The sequence below is a fragment of the Trachypithecus francoisi genome, unplaced genomic scaffold (genome assembly GCF_009764315.1).
Source record: "Trachypithecus francoisi isolate TF-2019V2 unplaced genomic scaffold, Tfra_2.0 Lachesis_group5, whole genome shotgun sequence".
Classification (NCBI taxonomy): domain Eukaryota; kingdom Metazoa; phylum Chordata; class Mammalia; order Primates; family Cercopithecidae; genus Trachypithecus; species Trachypithecus francoisi.
In genome coordinates, this window is record NW_022681470.1 from 87,097,503 (window position 1) to 87,120,011 (window position 22,509).

At 42.4% G+C, this 22,509-nt stretch overlaps 1 protein-coding gene across 3 annotated transcripts in view; it reads right to left on the minus strand.

Annotated features, from left to right (window-relative positions):
* Positions 1–22,509, minus strand: part of LOC117074395 (carboxyl-terminal PDZ ligand of neuronal nitric oxide synthase protein) — a 344,705-nt gene that overhangs the window by 260,455 nt on the left and 61,741 nt on the right. The window lies entirely within an intron of this gene.

Here is a 22,509-nt window from a genome sequence, read left to right on the forward strand (position 1 = left end):
AATTTGAATATGAAGATGAACGCTTAATATGAGTACTTTCTTACTGTAAGCTATTCAAATAATACAGAAATATGCAGCGCAAAAGAATAAAGTCCCTACTGTAACAGTTGATGTACATCTCTCTTTGTGTACTGATGGGTATTATTCACAGACGGGGGGAGTTTGTTTTATATAAAGGTTCATATTACTCACATTGTTCTGCAACTTGGTTTTTTGACTTTAAATACAACTAGGGCATCTCTCTATGCCAATGAATACAAGACTATTACATTACACATAATGGCTCCCCTACTGATGGACATGCTATGTCACTATTACAAATTATACTTTTCATCTATACAAGTTTGAGCCCATCCAAGTAGCTCTGGAATTACGATTGCCGGATTCCTAGAAGTAAGATTGCTGGATCAAAAGTATAATCTTGGCTGGGCACTGTAGCTCATGCCTGTAATTCTATTCTTTGGAAGGCTGAGGCAAGGAGATCACTTGAGGTCAGGAGTTCGAGACCAGCCTGGCCAACATGATGAAACCCTGTCTCTATTAAAAATACAAAAATTAGCTGGGTGTGGTGGCACATGCCTGTAATTCCAGCTACTCGGGAGGCTGAGGCACGAGAATTGCTTGAACCCAGGAGGCAGAGGTTGCACTGAGCTGAGATCATGCCATGTCACTCTAACCCGGATGATGGAGTGAGGCTCTATGTCAAAAAGTAAAAATTTAAAAGGTATAATCTCTAGATATCATTCCTTATAAGAATGAAACAAGGAAATAGGACAACCCAACATTGATTCATTGATTAAGCATCTATGACATGAGTTCCTTCATATACACCATCCCATTAGACACTGACCCACTGGGACTTGCCTTTCCTTATTATACATAAATTACATAAAACAGCCCAAGGGATACACCAGAAATTAAGAGCCCAGAATAACTTAAACGTCTACCCAAGCAAAGATTCCATTAAGAGTGAAGATAAGGCTACGACAGTCATCTGTGAGGAAAAAGAATGTTCTGTGGTTACGGGAAAAGCAAGTTTTTCCCGAAATTTGGAGCTGAAGTCTGACCCCAGTGAGGAGGATTTCAAAAACTAATTATCACAAAGGGATTTCCCCTAGTATTGATCAACAGTTTGTGCTAATACACTGAAGAACACAACTGGCAAGCAGAGAGCACATTGCAGTTTGGCCCCAAGAGGACAGCCCCACCACAGCCCATGGGGAGCAACACAGCTATTGAAGAACCTTGCAACTCGCTGAGGTAAACAAAACCACTTAGATCTAATAGTGTGGCCAGATTTAACGGTGGTTACATTTTTCCTTCTGAGCTCTGCTGAGGCAGTGCAGTCTGTCAACAAGACAGTGACCCAGAGCTAGGGATGACGTGAGGCCCAGATTCATGACTGTCCAACTTCACAGGCCCTCCAGCCGGGGACAGTTTCCATGCCCCCTCTCCTTGACACTGCACAGCTGATGGCTCCTGCCCTGAATGCCCTGTAGTCAGGAACACACAGGCCTTGAGCCATCACATGAGAGCTGGGGCCACAGGACCGAGCAAGGTCACCCATCACAGGGAGCCTAGGGGACTGTACGGTCCTCCCACTGGATCCCTGCAGACCGGGAAAGGGGCTGCTGCCCACTGAGACCCACCACTGGGCCTGAACACAAATACCCAGATGGGACCCATCCCTACCCTGCCACACACTTGCCTCACCCCACACCCCTACTAACATATCACACACACCACACACTCACTCACTCTTCTTCCTTCCTTCCTTCCTTCCCATTCATGCAAAGAAAATCACTAATCTAAATACCTAGAGATTAGCTTAACCAAAGAAGTGAAAGATCGCTACAATAAAAACTATAAAACATTAATGAAAGAAATTGAAGAGGACACAAAATAATGGAAAGATAACCCATGTTCATGAATTAGAAGAATCACTATTGTTAAAATGTCTATACTACCCAAAGCAATCTACAGATTCAATACAATCCCTATCAAAATACCAATGACATCCTTCACAAAAATAGAAAAAACAATCCTAAATTTTTTTTCTTTTTTTTTTTTTGAGACGGAGTCTTGCTCTGTCACCCAGGCTGGAGTGCAGTGGCCGGATCTCAGCTCACTGCAAGCTCCGCCTCCCGGGTTTATGCCATTCTCCTGCCTCAGCCTCCCGAGTAGCTGGGACTACAGGCGCCCGCCACCTCGCCCGGCTAGGGTTTTTTTGTATTTTTTAGTAGAGACGGGGTTTCACCATGTTAGCCAGGATGGTCTCGATCTCCTGACCTCGTGATCCGCCCGTCTCGGCCTCCCAAAGTGCTGGGATTACAGGCTTGAGCCACCGTGCCTGGCCTACAATCCTAAAATTTATACAGAGCTATAAAAGACCCAGAAATAGCTAAAGTTATCCTGAGCAAAAAGAACACAGCTGGAGGAATCACATTACCTGACTTCAAATTACGCTACAGAACTATAGCAACCAAAACAGCATGGTACTAGCATACAAACAGACATATAGACCAAAGGAACAGAATGGGGAATCCAGAAACAAATCCATACATCTACTGTGAACTCATTTTTAACAAAGATCCCAAGAACATACATTAGGGAAAGAATAGTCTCTTCAATAAATGGTGCTGGGAAAACTGGATATCCATATGTAGAAGAATAAAACTGGACTCCTATCTCTCACCATATACAACAATCAAATCAAAATGAACTAAAGACCTAAAACTAAGACCTCACACTACGAAAATGTTAAAAGAAAACATTGGGGAAACTCTCCAGGACATTGGACTGGGCAAAGATTTCCTGAGTAAAGCCCCACGAGCATAGGCAACCAAAGCAAAAATGGACAAATGGGATCACATCAAGTTGAAAAAGTTTCTGCACAGCAAAGGAAACAATCAACAAAGTGAAGAGACAATCCACAGGATGGGAGAAAAAAATTGCAAACTTCCCATCTGACAAGGGATTAATAACCAGAATATATAAGAAGTCCAAACAACTCTGTAGGAAAAAAAATCTAATAATCTGATTTAAATATGGGTGAAAGATCTGACTAGACATTTCTCAAAAGAAAACACAAAAATGGGAAACAGGTACATGAAAAGGTGCTCAACACCATTATCAGAGAAATGCAAATCAAAACTACAATGAAGTATCTTTCACCCCAGTTAAAATGACTTTCATCCAAAAGACAGGCAATAACAAATGCTGGCAAGGATGTGGAGAAAAGAGAACCCTCGTATACTATCAATGGGAATGTAAATTAGTACAAACAGGATGGAGAACAGTTTGGAGGTTCCTCAAAAAACTAAAACTAGAACTACAACATGATCCAACAATCCCACTGCTAGGATACCCAAAAGAAAGGAATTCAGTATATTGGTGAGGTATCTGCACTTCCAGATTATTGCAGCACTATTCACAATAGCCAAGATTTAGAAGCAGCCTAAGTGTCCCTCACTAGACAAATGGATAAAGAAAATGTAGTACAATGGAGTACTATTCAGCGATGAAAAAGAATGAGATCCTGTCATTTGCAATAACACAGATAAAAATGGAGGTAAGTGAAATAAGCCAGGCACAGAAAGACAAAAACTTCACATGTTCTCACATATTTGTGGGAGCTAAAAATTAAAACAATTCAGCTCATGGAAATAGAGAGTAGAACGATGGTTACCAGTAGGTGGGAAGGGTAGCTGTAGGGGGAAGCAAGGATGGTTAATGAGTACAAAAACATAATTAGGTAAGATGAATAAGATCTAGTATTTGAAAGCACAATAGGATGACTACAGTCAACAATAACTTATTGTACATTTAAAAATAACTGAGAGTATAATTGGATTATCTGTAACACCAAGAAAGGATATATGCTTAAGGTGATGGACACCCCATTTACCCTGATGTGATTATTATGCACTGCATGCCTGTATCAAAATATCTCATGTGCCCCCATAAACCTATTCACCTATTATGTACCCACAAAATTGAAAATAAAGTTTTAAAAATAAAAAATTACAAAAAAGAATCACTAATTTGCCTTTCTGAGAATGTGTCTGGAATAAATAACCTGTTTTCGCTATAGCTGCACCTTAGAGTCATCCAGAGAGATTAAAACGATATACAAAGCAGGATTCAGGTCCGCATCTCCTAGACAAAAGCTAAACATCCACACCAATAACATGAATCAACAGCAGAACTACAACGCCAGGGAAGCAGAGGAAGGGTCAGAAAGTCTACTGCACCGGGCAAAACCAGAGGGTGTGACATGTGAATACTTTCTTTACACATATGACACCACAATGAAGAGTGCCTTGATAACTAATCTTACCACCTCCACAACTAACTTCTGTCTGTCCCTGAGTCTTCATCTTGACCAAAGTGTAAGACACCATCTAAGACCAGACGCACTTGCTGGAGGGTGGCCCTTCTAACTGCTCAACTTCAAGCAATTCTGCAGTAAACTGAACTCAGGCAGCACCCTCCCACTCTTGACTGGAAGGTGAGCTCAGCATGTAGATGAGGTTCAGGCCTAGGAGCCAACAACCTTCAGAGATCCGGGCTCTGTCAATTCCTATAGAGGGTCAGGCAAAACCAATTCCCTGCCTTCAGTCAAAGACTGATACACTGGTGGCAGGTGATCACTCTGAAACAGCACTCCTTTTATCTGCCTCTCCTGCAGGATGCAGGCTCCCACAGGTTCCTAGGACAATGGAGCTAGGTTGGCCTGATGCCTGAGAATTGGAGGAATATATTTCAAACTGGAAATGCATACTTTCTTCCCCTCCTTCTCCCATGTCATGTTCCTCCTCTAGCCTTCCTCATCATGATTAGTAGCCCCCAGGAAATCCACCAGTTTTTCAAGCATGAAACTTGAGTCATCCCTGAACAGGCTTCTCCCTTATCCATCACAGCTAATCAGTGACCAGGACCTCCTAATTCTCTCCCCTCCACCTCTCTGTCTACACTGCCATTACCTGATCCCAGAAAATCTTCCTCTCTCACTTTGTCTATACAATGGCCTCCTTACTGGTTTCTCCACTACCCACATGGCCCTCTCCAAACCATTCTCCATGAGGCTGTCAGAGTGATCTCTTTATAAAGCAAATTGAGTCATCTTATTCCCTTAAGAACCTCCCACACTTGCTTCCATTTGCTCAAAGATGGCAATCAAAATCCTCAGCATGGCCTACATAGCCACATGGTCCAGCTTCATCTCACACCAGTGGCCTTGCCAATTATTCAGAAGTTCCTCAATCACACCATATCTTCTCACATTCAAGGGCATCTACACATGCTCCTCCCTGTGCACAGAACACTCTTCTTCTACCCACTCGTCCCCTAATCTTCCAACATTCCTGTAGATTTCTGCTTAATCTCTACTTCCCCTTTCTTGACCCCCAGGGTAGGTGAGATGCCCTTAGGGAGGACTCCTATACCTCCCTGCAATTCTCCTGTCTAGAACACACAGCTAAAACATGCTTTAGTCATCACCAACTGACCATGCCTCCCACAGGTCCAGGCACATAGGAGATGCTCAAAATACATTTGACTGAGTAGAATCTTCCAAAAATGAACACAGATTCACCTCAAGTGCCCATGGGAGAATCTCCCCTCTGAGGAGCACCCTGAGTCCTAGGTTCTGCCTGGTGTTCTGGCATCTGAGGCATCAGCCTGCTCCTTCCAGCCCTCCATTTCACCCTGTATAGTCCCACAGTAAAACTTACTTGACTTTTATCCAGGTACTTCAACTGGACCTAAGCCAGATGCTCTTATAGTAGCACATGCCATTCGTGGTTTACCGAGAGGGGTGGTATGTTAAACCTTCCTGCTGGTGGATTTTTAATCACCTGGCCTTCTGTAAGACTTCTGTAGCATTCCTGCAGCCCCTGCTTCCAGGAATCCCTGCTGTGAGACATCAGACAGTGCCGCTATTCAGAACACTGACCACTGAACTTAAGGGGAAATAAGGTAAAGGAGTTTAAAAATATCAGGGCCTACTTCTTTTTCATTAACATCTAGAAAGAAAAAAAAAAACTACAGAAGATGCAAACTGTATAGGTAATCAACATAAGGGATTATCTGTATCTGTTCTATCTGTGGCTTCATCTTCCAGATAAGCAGGAGCTAATTGCAAATAAAGTTAACTGAAGGACTTCAAATTTTTTTTTTGTTTTTTTTTTTTTTGAGGCTGAGTCTTGCTCTGTCGCCCGGGCTGGAGTGCAGTGGCCGGATCTCAGCTCACTGCAAACTCCGCCTCCCGGGTTCACGCCATTCTCCTGCCTCAGCCTCCTGAGTAGCTGGGACTACAGGCGCCCGCCACCTCGTCCGGCTAGTTTTTTTGTATTTTTAGTAGAAACGGGGTTTCACTGTGTTAGCCAGGATGGTCTCCATCTCCTGACCTCGTGATCCGCCCGTCTCGGCCTCCCAAAGTGCTGGGATTACAGGCTTGAGCCACCGCACCCGGCCAAGACTTCAAATTTTTTTAATAAGTTTCTGGACAACCTCAGCCTCAGTACTAAGTTAATATTTCATAGAATGCTTTCATTTTCTGGCTTCCACCCTGTTTTCTGGAGATTAACTTCTGAAGACACCAATCAATTCTACCATTGTGGCCCCTGGTACGTGAATCATAATGTGAAAAGCAGCAAGACAGAAAGCTTGAAACATCCACCAATGTACTCGCCATCCATAGACTTGTTAGACTTTCTGCCATCACCATCACCTTCTTCTGGAAACGCCTTTTACTCACAATGTTTATGTCAGGTGCTTCCAGAGACAAGGAAAAAATGTATTTATCAACCAAAAATAAATGCATCAGATTATTCTGCTTCTGATAAAGTTGGAGTAGCTAGTATCAGATTAAGCCTCCCACAAGTAACAAATAGGAACTCTGAACAAGATAGAAAAACTAGCTCTGCATAGAATGCAGGACACAAAAAGCCTAGCCTCAGGATGAGGAAGGCTAGTTCATTAATATAAACTGTGAATGTTAGTTCATAAGAATGTATCAATATTGGCTTATCAATTATAGCTAATGTACTACACTAATGTAAGATATTAATAATAAGGAAATAGGGAAGGAAGGGAATAAATGAGAACTCTGGCCTTGCCTCTCAATTTTTCTCTAAACCTAAAACTTCTCTAAAAAATAAAATCTATTGTTTAAGATAATAATAGTAACTTTGAGAGCCCTGGAAAGAGACCAAAAACAGGCAGAGATTACGGGAAGTCAAGCTTTGAAAGAAGGGAACTGCTCTAGGTGAGGCTTGGGTGTGTGGCATCTCGTCTGGCAGCACAACCCCACAGGCACAGCACAGGCCGGCTGGAGCTCAGGCAGAAAAGCTCACTCTGACAACCTGGGGAGTTGGATACCAGAGACTGGGACAGCCAGAGGAGCTTAAAAGAGAGGGCGGGCAGGAGGCAGTCACCAAGGGGAAGCCTCCAAAATCACGTGTAAACCCTAGCCAGGTATTCAGTGCATGTGCTCAGGAAACTCTAAGGAAGCCAGCAGAAGGGAACAGGTGGAAAAACAAGAAAATCAAGTGGAGATTTTAACTGCTCCCCACTTCAGAGGAGGCAGATTTAGGATTTATGACTAGCCAAGTTAACTATCATTAAGAACAAGAAAACATGCTTCCGAAGAAGCTAGCAGAATCTTCTGCTGTGGGTTTGTTAAAGCCCCACTGACTACCTAGTGCAGGCAAGGCCACAGGAAAGGACAGGACCCCCAGAAATAGGCATAATGTAAAGGTCCCTGCCTCTACTGCACTGCCAGCTCTCATCTCCTCTCTGAAGCTGCTCAGTTCTACAGCCTCAGCACACAACACACAACATGTGAGTTTCAGGGGTAACTCCCTTCTTTTACAGAGGACAGTGAGGCCCAAAGCAGTTAGCAGATGGCAGAGAGGGGGTTCGGTCTCCTGTAGGCTCCTGGCTTCCAGTCTAGGATCCCTGCATTCTTCCCAACTCTCTCCCTTGGGGGTCCCAAATGCAGACTGGTCTCCCTGTCTACCTCCTCTTATCCCACTGGTCTCCTGGTCATACTGTGTCCTCTCTCCAAAACACACACAAGCATAAAGAAATCTGACAGGCCGGGCACGGTGGCTCAAGCCTGTAATCCCAGCACTTTGGGAGGCCGAGACGGGCGGATCACGAGGTCAGGAGATCGAGACCATCCTGGTGAACACGGTGAAACCCCGTCTCTAATAAAAAAAATACAAAAAACTAGCCGGGCGAAGTGGCGGGCGCCTGTAGTCCCAGCTACTCGGGAGGCTGAGGCAGGAGAATGGTGTAAACCCAGGAGGGGGAGTTTGCAGTGAGCTGAGATCCGGCCACTGCACTCCAGCCTGGGTGACAGAGCGAGACTCCTTCTCAAAAAAAAAAGGAAATCTGATACCCTGGTCATGCCTAGAAACCCCCAGCTGAGATTGCCTGTCTGAGTTAGTCCCTGAACCCATCCTCTGTACTGATAGCTTCCTGAAACAGAGAACCAAAGGAGCTTTCCAAAGGACTTTCCAAAGGGAAAGCCCTTCCCTGCCTGCAGAAACTGCTCTTGTGCACAGCTGAGCGTCCTGCTGAGAGGGATTATGAATGTGACCAGGGTGAAAGTTCTCGCCTCATTTAGCATGGAACAAAGCAGCATTAACTGCAACAGCAGGAGCGGCCCCAGATTCCAGGGCACACACTCAGCCAGTAAACTCCTACTAAATACTCTGGGGGAGGGGAGGAAAAAGAGAAAAGTTGCGTCAGGGTGTCCCACTCCCCACTTGTGAGGCTTGCTTGAGGCTCTCCAGGTGCTAGGGTGTAAGGGACGTGGGGATAGCGACTCAAAGTGCCCATGTGGACATTTACCAGCATCCTTGCTCTCAACTGCAATCAAGATAGAAGCCTCAGTGCCAATCCCCCACCCACCCCTCACATACACCAGAAAAGCTTCCAAAATGCTTGAAATGCAGCTGCACACCACATCTTCATTTATTTGCAGTCTAAGAGGAATGAGGCACTTATATTTCTTCCTCTCTCTCCCAGCCCATCTGAAAAAGGAAGCACTATTTGAAGGCCATCTGATGCAACTGTGTCACTATTGATCAGTAGCTCAGTAGGGGCCGATGAATGTGCCAGAGATCACAGCAGAATCCTTCCTGCTCCTCAACACTAAGGGGCTGGGTGCAAAATAATTGCGATGACTTGTCTTTATGCTAATGCCATGCAATTCTCTAAAATGGACACAGGATAAGACAGAACAATCCAACCAGAATGCCCACGGGAAGGCTGCGTCTTTCAGTTCTCTTAGTCTCCATTAGCAAAAGCTTAGATGGGTTGGCCTGATTATTTTTATTATGAGGATCTGAGGGTTACAGCAAAGAGGAAAGAAAAAAAGCAGGAAGACAGAGAAACTGTTCTGGCCTTTCAACTATTAGCTCCTGAATAAAAGCCTCAGGTTGGTGACTAAAATCTCTGGCTTGTGTCACAGAGGCAGGTGTGAGGCAGAGGCCGGGCTGCACCCTGGGCAGCCAGCACTTTCTGTCATGCCTACCTGGGATGCTGACTTGGCCAACAGGTTATTTTCTCCTAGGGAAAAGAAAGGAAAAGAAAGAAAGTCCAATGCATGGTGTGAGGCAGAAGGAAACACTAACAAAGGCTGTATGATCATTAAAATCATCACCTGTATCAGGTAAACCAGGAATGGACAGGTGAACAAAGAACACCAGAAAACCAATAAGGAAGTCAGATCCAATGACAGAGTTTAAGTGGCCTCAAATGTGATTTGATCTAACCCTTCATTTTATAGAAAGGAAAATCAAGGCTCAGAGAAAGAATGAAAATGTAGCTTGTGAGTGGCAGAATCAGAACCAGTGTAAGACTCCCTACCCTGTACCACCACGCTAATACTTCAGTAGGAAATAAGTAATCAGGATGAACACAAGCCAATGCCCCAGTAAGGCCTGATTCACTACATTAAACTCAACTTTAGCTAGATGAGGATGCCTGTGTATGGACACCCAAATTGTCAGAAGGTCAAAAACACATCAGTGAAAAATGGTGGGGCACCGAGATTTGCAAGGACTGGACAGGGGTCCCTATTTGGTTCATCTGAATGACTTTGGGAATGGAATTAAATGACTTTGGGAATGGAAAGAGGGAAATGGTCATCCAACTACTGGAGAACAGTAAACTGAAGAAATGAGAAGGATGACAACAAAGAGAGATCCCTTATTCTTCACATGAAGAATGAAAGCACTCAGCTTTGCCCAGCACCAACATCCTATACCTCCTAAATTCTAAGTACTTAAACTCACCAAGCCTTTGTTTCATTCATGAAATGTACCTAGTATCTGTACTACCCACATGTCAGGGTTGTCATAAGAATCAAAATTAGATGGGCCAGACATGATGGCTCATTCCTGAAATCCCAGCACTCTGAGAGGCCAAGGTGGGGGGACCACTTGAGTCCAAGAGTGCAAGACCAGCCTAGCCAACATAGGAAGACCCTATCTCTATAAAAAATAAAAATGAAAAAAATTAGCCAGGCATGGTGGTACACACTTGTAGTACCAGCTACTCAGGAGGCCATGGTGGGAGGATCGCTTGAGCCCAGGAGGTCAAGGCTACAGTGGGCCATGATTGCACCACAGCAAATCCAAATTAGATAATGCAGATTGAGGTTTTATAGTTTAGAAAATAATTTACAATCATAAGGAGATAACATTCTTTGCATTATCATGTTCTTGCTTTGTGAGCCAAGGAGATCCTGAAGGTACAGAATTTGTAGCTTTACAATAATGGCCTCCTTGAATTCTCATAGACTAATGACTGTACACAGAGTGAGGTGTGGTTACTGTAAAATAGTAACCAAAGTTAGTTAGTTGTTAGTTGTGGTTACTGTAAAATAGTAAAAAGATTTCCTTATATTTTATGTAACAAATGTATTAAGTTCTTTAGAGGAGAAAAATGAAGACAATTATTTACCAGAATTATACTCAGATCCCCAAATTTAAAGGTTTTGTATGTGTGTATGTATGTATAAGTAGCAATAAAAGAAAGATTCAAAAGTTTGCTAAGTTTTTTCTTTTTTAAGCCCTTTAAGTAATGATATAACTAGAAACTAGGTTTCTAAAATGCCAGAGTAAATGGAAGGGCAGAATCAAGAATTAGTCTCAACAGAATCAAAGAGGAGTGAAGACAGAAGTGGTAAATGGCACAACCAGAGTGTCACCAATGACCAGACCACACAACTGGCAAACCCCTACCTGCCACCCCTCATCAGGGAATGGCTTAACTATGACACTGCTGACAGAACCTCACGGGATGGGCTCAGTTTGAGGTAAACACCCTGTCACACGTGTCTCCTGTCTGAGCAGGTTGCGACCAGGAAAAGGTTTCCTGGAGTTGGGAATGTGGGGTCTGCAATGCGGTCATTAATCATTTGTCAGCCTCACTGCTGAATGAAACCCCACAAATGAGTACAATTTCCAGATAACTGGCATGTTCCCCACTTAAATGTAAAGTTTTCTATATTTTAAACTCTCTTGATTAGAAATCTCTCTAAAATATATTCCACGCTGTCCTAACTATCGAGTCTCTGTAAGTCAGAATAATCTTTACATATGTCACTCAACGTGTAAACTACAAATCAGCAATGACCCTGGAGGAACGGCTCCAGACTATTATTAATACTATACCTTTTGAGTCCTTGAAGCTGATTTTTAGGATTTTTCTAAATCTTCCTACACTGTTAGAAGAAAGAAAGATGACAATATGCTACATATGCTTTCGCCTTTAACAACGCCTGTCCTCAAATCCTCAAGGAAGTACTAGCAAGACAAATTCGGCAACACACAAACAACAACAACAACAACAAAATACACAATGATCAAGTAGAATATACCCCAAGAATAAAAGGTTAGTTCAACATATGACCATATGTTCATCTCAACAGACAAAAAACACCCCACATTTGACAAAATCCAATACCCTTTCATACTCTTTCATGATTTAAACACAGACACACACACACACACACACACACACACACACCAAATTATGGATAGAAAGGAACTTCCTCAAACTAATAAAGGGCTTCTACAAAAACCCACATCCTATTTAATGGTGAAAGATTGAATGCTTTTCCTTTAAGATCAGGAACGAGACAAGGATGTCCACTCTTGTCACTCTATCCATCTTTCTCACAGAGTCACTGTAAAGATTAAATAAAATAATACATATGAAGTGATTGGCATTTAGATCTTCTTTCAGCTCCACATCTAAGTTAGTTCTCCCTGTTACACATGGTTCCACTTACCAGAGTTTTGAGTTAGTATCTGTTTGATTCTTAGATTAACTATGTCTCCCCAAACTAGACTGCACTGGTAGCTCCAAGGTATAACTGTTGTTGTCACCACTGTATCCTGAGCACCTAGTACAAAGCTTGGGCCACCAAACAAATGAGTGGACAAATGATAGCTTTTCCAGTTTTTAAGCAAGAAACTTTAAGATGTTATCTAGTTCTTTACCTGCCTTCAGGCAGTCCCACAACTCCTGCACTATTAAGACTCCATCTTATTACCCAACTTGCTATGGTGATCCACCCAACAGTCCTCATAGCAGAGGAATTAATTATTCTCATTAACATCAGTAGCAGCATCACAAAACAGCAACTATTTTTGCAATGATTTTTCAGATAAGGTAATCCAATTAAGCTAAAGGAAGTGGAAAGTCTGAGAAATCTAGTCCCGGCATTAATTCCTCTAACTAAAATGTGGAAAGAAAGAGAGCAAGAAAAGCCACAAAACAAACAAAGAAGTCAAAGAAAAAGAGTGCACAAGGACGGCCAGTGAAAGAAGATGGAGGTGAGGGGCACACATGGACGGTGAGGATAGATTTTCCCAGAAACAAAGAGGGAAGAGAGACATCAGCACTAGAAAGTAGTTCCGAGGTCTTTCGGCCCCACATTTGTTTTACTCCAACAAGGCAGAACTGACTAATGTTCAATGATCAGGAGTCTTGCTCAAGGTCGCTAACTTACAGAGTGAAAGTGAGAAAGACTATGACCCAGGTATCCTGGCTTCAAAGCCAATGATCTAAAAATAAAAATATATATTAGAATCACATGAAAAGGCTCATTGGTTCCAACTCTAGCTCCACCACTTTCTAGCTGCTCTATGAATTTGAGCCATCTGGTCAACCTCCCAGCACCTCAGCTTTATCATTTATGAAGTGAAACTTTGCAAGATTACCAGGGTGATTAAATGAGACCATGTAGGGAAAGCACCTAGTATTTCACACTGAAGCTCCATTCCTTTATTTAAAAATTACAGAGCACTTTCAATTTGCCAAAGATAAGGAGGCAAGAAGAAAAGAGATTGTAAACAAACAACCTACAGAATGTTAGTATATATTTGCAAACTATGCATGGGACAAAGGCTTAATAACTTAATAAGCAAAAAAAAAAATCCAATAAAAAGTAGGCAAAGAACATGAATAGATACTTCTCAAAAGAAGACATACACAAGGCCAACAAATGTAAAAAAAATGCTCATCATCACTAGAGAAATGCAAATCAAAACCACAGTGAGATACCATCTCACACCAATCAGAACGGCTTTTGTTAAAAAAAGTCAAAAAATTACAGATGTCGGTCAGGCTGTGGAGAAAAGGGCGCGCTTATATACTGTTGGTGGGAATACAAATTAGTCCAGCTACTGTGGAGAAGTCTGGAGATTTCTCAAAGAACTAAGAGCTGAACTACCATTTGACCCAGAAATCCCATTACTGGGTATATACCCAAAGGAAAATAAATCATTCTACCAAAAAGACATATGCACTCATATGTTCATTGCAGCATTATTCACAATAGCAAAGGCATGGAATCAATCCAAGTGTCCATCAACAGTGAATTGGATACAGAAAATGTGCTACATACGCAACACAGAATACTACACAGCAAAACAAAGAAAGAAATCATGTTATTTGAAGCAACGTGAATGCAGGGGGAGGCCATTTTCCTAAGGGAATTAACACAGGAACAAAAAACCAACTATTGTAGGTTCTCACTTATAAATGGGAGTTAAACATTGGGCATACCCATCGAATAGACCTGCACGTGTACTCTTGATTCTAATAATATAGAGAGAGAATGACCACACTCTGTCCTAGCAAATAAATGATTGTCTAGAGGATCTTGAATGAATACAAAAGGAACGAGGGAAGAAAAAAGGAAGTAGTCGTGGATGAGAACACAGGGCCTGCAGGCAAAGGTATTCTCTGGGACACAGAGAAATGCTTTAGAAAACAAAATTAAGACTGCAGGCTAGGTGCAGTGGCTCACACCTGTAATCCCACCACTATGGGAGGCTGAGGCAGGTGGATCACTTGAGGCTAGAAGTTCAAGACCAGCTTGGCCAAGATGGTGAAACCTCATCTCTACTGAAAATACAAAAAATTAGCTGGGCGTGGTGGTGCACACCTGTAATCTCAGCTGTTCAGGAGGCTGAGGCATGAGAATCACTTGAACTAGGGAGGCAGAGGTTGCAGTGAGCCGAGATTACACACTGCCCTTTATTTTAGCCTGGGTGACAAAGTAAGACTCTGTCTCAAAAGGAAAAAAAAAAGCAAGACTGCAACTCTGGCTGAGAAACTGAACCTCAAATCACATGGCTTGCCTCCCATTCTGAGAGATGCCAATGATCCACAGCAAGGGTTGAGATTTGTCTGACAAAAGCTATTTTTAAGGAGAAACCAATATTTTAATAAAGATTTTTTTGTGGTGAAAGATTCATATTACATACCACAGAGCTAAGCAAACATTCCTGATAGAGGTCCCTGTTTTTCCCATACAGAGCTATTCCACCGCACCAGTGGCCTCATCTCCCTTTCTCCTCCTGTCGTAACAAAGCCCTTTCAACAGTCCCTCCATATATCCCATTCAACAAAGCAAAATCCTGGAAGTGAGCCTCTGAGAAAGCATCCACTCTTCCTCCAGCACTGAGATCTGTGGACATCTTGTCATCAGTCCTTTCCCATTCATAGGCTATCTGTAAGCCCCTGATAGATAATGTCTAGCTTGTCTCTGGAATGGACAGCAGGGTAGAGCTCCCACCCACAAAAACAAAGAGGAAGCAAGCCACAGGGCCACACTGGCTTTCAGCCCAGAGGCCTCTACAATCCGTCAGTACCAAACAGAAACACAGCGTCTTGGTGGCTAGAGCCTTGTGGTCTTCAACCATCTCATCCCTGGAGTTCTGGGAGATCCCAAGAAGATAACAACTAAAGAGGGAATGAGGTCAAAACCCAGGATGGGCTGAGAGCCACTAGGGCAGAGTGAAATACAACACGCTCTAAGCCAGAGCCCTCATCCACAAGGGAGCCTACTGCCAGATGCTTACTTATTATGAGGTATGTTACTTAGGTGCAAGAAGCAAGGGCAAGGGTAGTAGAGGTGGAGGTCAACCAGGAAGCATCTGCAAGTACAGTTAGGTTGACCAACCATCCCGGTTTGCCTGGCACTGTCCTGGTTTTAGCAGTAAAAGTCCCACATCCCAGGAATCCCTGGCCCTGTGTGAACCCCCGCTCTGGCTAACTGCCCTAGGTGCAGTGTCCCCTCCCCTTCCTGAAGAATGGTTTCACTAGCAAGACGGTAAAACACCCCCAGCACATCAGGGGTGCTACAGATGCTGCCTGTAGCCTTGCCAGCTAAGCACATGACCTCTCTTAGAGAAGGGCTTTCTCAATGCCTTGGCTCCTAAGTCAAGTCATGGAAAACTAAGGAAGAAACGGGTGCTGAAGAAGCAAGCTCAGCCCTTCTGGATGGCCCCCAGGCAGACAGGAGCCCAGGCCTCTGGCTCCAGCTTGCCAGGGTCACAGAGATGTTCTTCAAAACCTGGCACTTGGCCACACCAGCTTCTCCCTCCACTATCTATCCAGGATGGATCTGGGGAACATAAATAAAATAAAATGCTATGCAAGGGTATAGCACAACAATTATTAATAACCTCATATTAATTTCAATGGATGTATTTTTATACAAATTCTAAAAACTGCAAACCCCTCCCACCCATCTCCACAAAGTCTTATCCTCTTGGGCCATTCTGCCCACATTTACAAAACCAAGCCAAAGGGAAACCATGTATCCCACCATCACCACCACCCCCACTGCACAACAGAAACTTAGACTAACTGCAATCTCCTAAGAGACCTTGAGCAAGAACCACCAGGCTATGTTTTTTCTGAAAACCTGACTCACAGAAACTATGAGAGAATAGATGATTATGATTGCTTTAAGCTGTTAGGTTTTGAGGCAATTGGCTACTAATACACTGTACATATTTGCTACACCAACTAGAGTTATTTACCAAATCAATAGGTTATGCATTTAAAAAAAAAAAAAAGAGGTGTCAATGTATCCTGTTTCCTAGGGTTACATTTAACATTTAATGTGAGGTACTGAGAGTGGCTTCACTGGCCACACCAGCATCCCCTCTTACCCACCTAGTATTCTCCTACAGACCCTTATATGCTTACATACACACTCCAAACCAATCACCGCTTGCTTGCTTTCTGTTAAGGAGGATGTTCTGTCTGTGGATTCCTAAGTGGCTATGTAGGAAGGAGAGCAAAATGAGCAGCCACAAGAGAAATGCCTGTCTAGGTATACAGCAACACAGCAAGACCCAATTACATGTGTGTGTGTACACATGTGCATAACTGAAGGCTCAAGGGAGACCCTGAGTAACCACGGAAGGGAGAAAGCACGAGTTTTTTCATTCATGGGACAGCAGAATGAGGGGCAGGCAACTGAACAAGAAGATGGATTTCAAAATCAAGCAGAGAAAGGGCAGGAAAAGATCCTTATATACAGATTTTTGAAAAGAAAAACAGAGCTCTGAGGTTTACCTCTAAGTGCCTCAGAATCTCTGGACTGCCTCAGCTTCATGGCAAAAAAAATGGTTAGCAACAACACTGTGCTGATCCCAGACAGCAATCCTAGCAACCATGGTGATGGGTACCATTAACTCTGATCAATAGACAGAAAACCTTCCAGAGGCACATGCCAACCCAGATCCAGTTAAAGTGCAAGCAAATGGCAAATCAACAGTGCTGCAGAAGTGCAGAGGGACAGACAAACGGCTCTCAGGGTGGCAGGAGTGGCCCAGAATTTGAATGTGCTTATCAATGTGGCTGAGAGGCTGAAATTGACAAAGAAGAGATAGATGGAAAGAAAATGTTGAGAAGTGGCATTTTTGTAGGAGGCTGAATGCAAATGCAAATAGTGCTTTGCCTCCTAATCTGTGACAGGGGTGTCCATCAAAGACAAAGTCAAAGAAGCAAAGGAAGATCAACTCCAACTCTCAACTCCTACCTCCACTAAAACTAAGGTGCAGGAGGACTGAGGGTAGAATGGAAATTCAGAGATCAAGTACCAAGTTGACAAGGATCTCAGAATCTTCACGAGCAAGTCCGAGGTGCTTTTCATATGAGTCACTAATTCCTCGGCAACAGACTCAGCTGCTGCACTCTGACCTGCACTCTGGTTGATCTGATGTACCACACCTCTTTCTAAAATACCAGAGCATGTTTGGAAGGGCAGTATTCATCCCAGAAAAGCTAGGAGGTACTTATGTATGCTCCAAGGCAGCTCCCTTCATGCTACAGCCAGCTGAGAAGCACTTTTTAAACAAACACACAAAAACAAACATCTCACTATGGTTCTTCCACTAACCTCTCTCTTTAAACTTTGGCAGATCACCTGACATTGAGTTTCCTGTCTGTGAAAGGCAGAGAGTACCCATTTACCCACCTTTGCAGCATGGGAGAAAAGAAAAAGGACACATCTGGAAAGCAGTGAGAGAATGAGAGTAAGCCCAGGGTATTATACCAGCAAGACAGAATCTGAAGTTCTAATTTTACATTCTCATTTCCAAAAACTGCTGCTGGTTCTACATTTTTCCATACGATATGGTAATCTACAAGACTGACGCTCCACAAAGAAAAGAATGATGTCTTGCATTTCTTTTGTATCCAGCCCAATACTGAATACATGGTAGGTATTAAAAGAATTAGAAGAGGTTAGATAAGACTAAGGGAGCTGGAGGATCATGAGCCTAGATTTATATCATAAAATACTCGGTCAAATAACACCATACATTAAAAAATAAAGAAAGAAAGAAAGAATCCCCATCTCAGTAGCTATTTTCCTGCCCCAGAACTACCTTTCTTCTCTATTACACCCCCACAAATTCTACCCCACTTCGAGAACCAGCTCAAATTGCATTTTCTTCCCTGTGAAGTACTCCCTGACTACTACACACCACAGCAGTATCCTGCTCCTCTGAAGAATGATGTACAGCATTTGTTGAGGCCATTTTTCTAGTACTAACTTGGGTTATTTTAATGTTTTCACTTGCTTCTATAACATAGCTTTCACTAGACTCCCAGAATCTCAGGATTCTAAATTGTATTATATAGCTAAATCATATTCCCCTACAACACTAGACAACAGTTGTATATACACAAGAAAGTCAATAAAAATAATTTTTAACTAATTGTAAAATGTTTAAAATTCCCAATACAAAATAATCAATTTACGATATTCCATTCCTAAACAAATTTAAGTAACATGGATGAATCAAATGAAACGTGGTCGACTACATGCACAAAGTTCATTTAGGAGGAGGCCTTTAATGTTCCCAAAAGTAAGTCAGCCTGTTTGCCACTTTTGGTTTTGAAATTCACCGTCCCTGAGTTTCCAGAGGTCAGAAGTGTTCAAGTCACCCTCACGCTTTAAGGCAGAACCCCAGATGGTGAGAATAATTGTATTACAAAGCAAACCTGGGTCTGCAACCTCCCTGCACAGACCTGGCTGCCCCCTTGGGAGGTGCAGAAGGCTTCCGCTTTTCAGGATCCAAAATAAAAGCCAGTTCTGCAGACAGAACAGGTGTCCCCCCATCAAGATTATATCCACAAATCCAGGACATTTGTACCAACTGTTCCTGTCCTCCAGTACTGGAAACCTTCCAGAATGAGAAACAAATTCATCTTCCCACAATTCCAAGAGCCTGTCTTTCCCCCTTGCAGTATATGAAAGTCGAAAACCTTTGCAGATACTCAGTATTCACACTGTCCTTGAGCCTGCAGCCTGACATGACCCAGGAGTCCTTCCATCAGCTGGCAACCATTACCTCTGAGGACATAAAAACCAAAAGACATGACATCTGTCTTCTAAACGTTAACAGTACACATAAAGAGAGACATATGATTCAACAGTGACAATTGCTAAGGTCACTGCTGTAATAAGGTTATATCTACCAAGCCCAGTAGAAGCACAGAAGGGCAAACACCTAATTCGCTTGGATGCAAGTCACAAGTACTCACAGAGAAGATAATTTTTGAACTTGAAGGATAAATAGTTGGTTGGATAAAAACAGAGAAGGCAGCCCATTCTAGGCAGGAACATCAGCATGCACAGAAATGAAGAGTTGAGTCAGCATGGCCTGTTGGTGTGTTCAGATGTTACAAGTCCTCTGCCAGATGAGATGAGGCTGAACACGCAGGCAGGGTCAGGTCATGAGGGCCTTGCATTGCTACTCGTATGTCATGGGTAGCCACCTAAGGATTTTGAGCAATGAACTTTGATCAGGTTTATATGGCTCCTTCATGGATGATAGATTGGAGGGGACACAACAAGAGACCAGTGACAGATAAGAAGGACCTAAAACAGAGTAAAAGAATCAGGGATAGGATGAGAGGATATCTGGGAGATAACAGGGCAGGACTTGGAAACTGATCAGATGTGGCTGTTAGAGAGCGAGATGAATTCAGGGTAATTTTCAGGATTCCTTAACCCTTCCACTGAATGCATATGCATCTCTGCATCTTGACATTTTCCCTACTCTCCTTCCTCTCCTCCCCCATTTACAGCACTAGAGTTCTGCTTTTTTTTTTTTTAAGACAGAGTCTCCCTGTGTCACTCCAGGCTAGAGCGCAGTAGTATGATCTCAGCTCACTGCAACCTCTGCCTCCCGGTTCAAGCAATTTTCATGCCTCAGCCTCCCAAGTAGCTGGAATTACATATGTACCTCCACATCTGGCTGATTTTTGTATTTTTAGTAGAGATGGGGGTTCGCCATGTTGGCCGGGTTGGTCTCAAACTTCTGGCCTCATGTGATCTGCCTCCCTCGGCCTCCCAAAGTGCTAGGATTACAGTTGTGAGTCACTGCTCCCAGCCCAGTTTTGCTTTGAGATAAATTATCCATTATACCAGGACTTACTATGACTCACTCCTTAGATTCATGAATTTAGCATAAATATTGTCTTAGCTTTTATTGACTGTTTCACCTGTGTTTTATCCTATTAATTGAATTCTTAAAGTTTCCTTTTAAACTGAAATTCATTTTCTCCCAATTTTAGAAGAGATACAATTTTTTGAAAATGTCTTCTCTTCCTTCTCTCCTCCCCAGTTAGCTTATCTCACATTAAGTTCATGGGGCAGTAACTAGATCTAATTCTATGTACTACTTCATGCCAAGCATGTTCTTGGCATTTGTTGAATGCCGATTACTTCTACTGGCCACAAAAAATAATAACAACAATCTATAAATACCTTGGCTTCCTGCAGTTGAGAGGAATTAACCACACTGCAATTAAGGAAAAGCTGGAGAAAACATTTAGTTAGCAACTTCTCAATGCAGAGAATAAGATTAAGGCAATAAATACAAGTTCCAACATATTTCTTTGGAGATGTTTCATAAAATAGTCCAATAAAATGCTAAAGACCACCCAATGCCACAGCAGAATACTAACCACATATGAGTCACTCAAAAGCCAAAATTGAACAGATTCATCTATCATGTAAAAGGGATAGAAGAATAATAAACATCAACAATTTATACTGTTGCCAGATTATTAAAAGGAGAGCTTGTTCTAAAATCTAGTTCACATAAAATGTCATACTTTTAGAATAATAAGACAACAAGAGAGTATGATCTCATTCATAGACTATAAATGGTCTCTGGGTTTAGGCACAGTGGTAACCAAGACAGGTATGGATACCTACGATAATTGGTCTTAGGCAAGAATCAATAGATAAGATAGATAAAGGATAAAATATGACAAAATATCTGTTAAGATTAAAAGATCTTCTGGGGCAACTTAGGAAAGCATTACCAACACAGTGCATCTAATAAAATAATGACTTGTCTTTGTTAATACAGTTTAATTCAAAATTTCAAAGATTAAACCCAAGAATATAGACAAATTAAGTGGACTAATATACTAAGCACACATCTGGAAAATATTTTAGGTAAATGGCTGCTACAGAATGAACTCAGATGGGATATGAAGCAATGGACCCAGAAATCTCAGCCAACATGTGATATCGCAATATTCCATCATTTACTATCACACCGGACCTCGCTGAAACAGAAGTGTCCATTAGGCACCAAGTCAAAAGAGATTACAAAGGAAAAGACAAGTAAGTGTATAGCTCTGACAGATGAACCAGAGCAAACAAGGAAATTGGAGCATATTCAGGCAAAGTGGAGAATCTCAGCAAGAAGAGAGCTCTGGTTTCAGAAACAGACCTTTATCCATGGCACCCAGAACATTGGTAACCAGGGAAAACTGAAGGAGTATGGAAACCGGGAGTGGTCACTCATAGATTCGAAGGGCTGGAGGAATCAATATGGAGACCTGTGAGTTGGGAAGCTCTGCTATAGATTCCTATTATGTCATCATCAAAATATTTTATACCAATGACAGTTTCAAACCAAGTTTACTACTACTTTCCACATTGCTTTAATGAGCTAAGATTAGGCTGAACAATTAAGTGCTATCATTAAATAATAATCATCTGATTCCTGTGATCTCACTTTATCAGATAATTCTGTCCAAAGGCAATTCTCATGTTTCACTAGACCTGAAGGTCACGGAGAAATCTGTATTTTTTTCTTGACTTTATCTTTCTACAAAGGGCATTTCTCCTATGATGATCTTATTGAGGTAGGTAGAAAATCATTTTACATACTAGCATCACTTTGTATCCATGTACTCTAATCTCTCCAGATGTAAATCCTCCCATCACAAGCTTCTTCCTATGGATTCTCTTGCCTGGGGAGGCATATTTGAGTTGCATTTCCTCCAATGTGCTTCACCTTCCCAAAGAATCCAAGGATTCCATCACCTTCTGTTAGAGGGAGCATTATGTTTGGTATAGTACATCCAGTATTTGGCAGAGTCAGGTGTCCTTCACCCTACCAGGAACTGTACTTTGAAACTTCCCATAATCCTCCACTGTGATCATGTTTCAGCCCACCTTCCAGGCAGGCCTAGGGATCACATGTCTGGGACACACACATGCCATTATCACCAAATAGATTTCTTGATAGTCATTGAAAGGACCCTTCACTGTGCAGTTTACAGTTTCAAAGTATTTTCACACATCTCATTTGATCCTGGTGACAATCCCACTAAATAAGCAAACAAGGTTGCTACCTCTGTTTCACA